Source organism: Loa loa (genome assembly GCF_000183805.2).
Source record: "Loa loa unplaced genomic scaffold supercont3.828, whole genome shotgun sequence".
Lineage (NCBI taxonomy): Eukaryota > Metazoa > Nematoda > Chromadorea > Rhabditida > Onchocercidae > Loa > Loa loa.
The window spans coordinates 6,062-7,956 of NW_018109008.1; positions in this window are offsets into that span (position 1 = coordinate 6,062).

A 1,895-nucleotide genomic window follows, 5' to 3' on the forward strand; every position below is an offset into this window, starting at 1 on the left:
AAAAAGTACTTCTAATAAGACCTATTTCCTAACTCTTTCCCATACCAGACATACGTAACTGTCTGGGTGGTATGATAGTACGTGCAAAACTCATAGCCTGTTTTGCTCACTGAGAGCTCATTTGATCCCCATCATAGACAGTTACTAAGAAAGGAAAGAAAAAGGCAATCAATGTAACATACTTTCTGTTTTAGCTATGTATTAATTGCTGTCGGATGTGGATAGTACTTTTATGTTGATCGTGTAAAATTTTTAATTAATCAATTCATTAATGCACGTAGTATATCATTAATGGATTAGACGAAATTGAAATTTTATCTGACTGATTTCAATTTTTTCTATATGGAGAATTTGAACCCGTTGTTTTTTGGCAGCGTTTCACGTTCTCAAAAAAGGCGAATGGTATTCTAATTTAATTTGATCCTTTATGCTGTAACGAATCTAATATCCTGGGCATTTATATTAGCAAAATACTTTTATACAATGCCAAGATGATAAAAAATTTTTTAAATAGCCTTAAAATGAGTGGTATTTGCAATTATTCGTAATTTTTAAATGCTCTTCAGGTGCTATTAAAGAATTAATATAAATATTGTGATAAAACCCAGTAATCTTATAATAAAAATTGTTAGCAATATTACAATAATAATTATCAGTATTAGTACTGTTAGCACAACTGATATTAACATAGTAACAATTATAGCAATAATTAAGAGCATTAGCCATTTCCTAAAACTCGTCATCATTAAACATTTAATTGTTTATCAATCCTTCATGATAGCACGATGTCCGATATCAAACTGTCCACCAAATGATTAATCTTTGACTTGCATATAATTTCTGTTGAATTTTTCTGTGAAATATTTTTTCTTTTATAACAATAGTTTACTACTTATGCAACCAAACCGTTAGACGTGGAAGAAGATAAGCTGGGTAAGCTAAGGTAAGCTAAGGCTGGATACTATGGTCAACATTTCGCACTTATTTAGATGACCTAATCTATATTTTGTAATATTCGCCTCCTTTTTCTTCTAGGATATTGACGTCTTTTGCCGAGCTTTATGCAGTTTAGGGTTATAATGAATGGATCAGTAAGGAATCATTGTTATTTGATGACAAAATATGCAAAGTATTCGGCTCTCATATACTTCAACATTTTAAAATTGCTAAACACCATGGCTAAATTTCGAGTTCATTCAAATGCAGCAGCTGTTAGCTTCATTTAAATGAATTCTCAAAACGAATTCTATCACGCATACATGCAATTGTGTAAGTTCTGTTATCAAAACAGAATTTCCACTTTATTTTATTCTGAATCAGAATTGATCATTTTTATTTTTTTCAAGTGTTCACTTTTTCCATTTTGCTTCAAATTGTCGCAAATGATACGATTAATGATTCATTGCAGATCGCTTCAATACGTTCATGAATTGTCAATCGTTAATCGCAATTTTTTATTTTATCATTTCCTTCTTATTAGCATTTGAACAATTAGAATTATACTTTAGAAAAACAGTATGTAAATCCGTCTGTGTCTTCAATAATGTGTTACACACACGCAAAATACGTATGATGTGCGAAGACATCATCGATGAAATCGATTTTCTTAGCATTATTCTATTGCACTTAAACTTTGGGTTTAAGTTAAATAAAACATATAACAATAGAGATATGAGGGAATTTGTCACAGACAAATTTACTAACTTATAATTGAGACAATTGTTACAAATAACTCATAAAATGTGAAAGTTGGCTGACCTTTTTGTTTTCCCTATCAATTAATCTTTTTCGTTAACATTTACACAACTTAATCTGTTTGTTCTGAAAACATTGCTTCCAACAAAATAAATAAACAACAACGATTAACTTACCAAAGCTTCGAAAGGATGGTATTT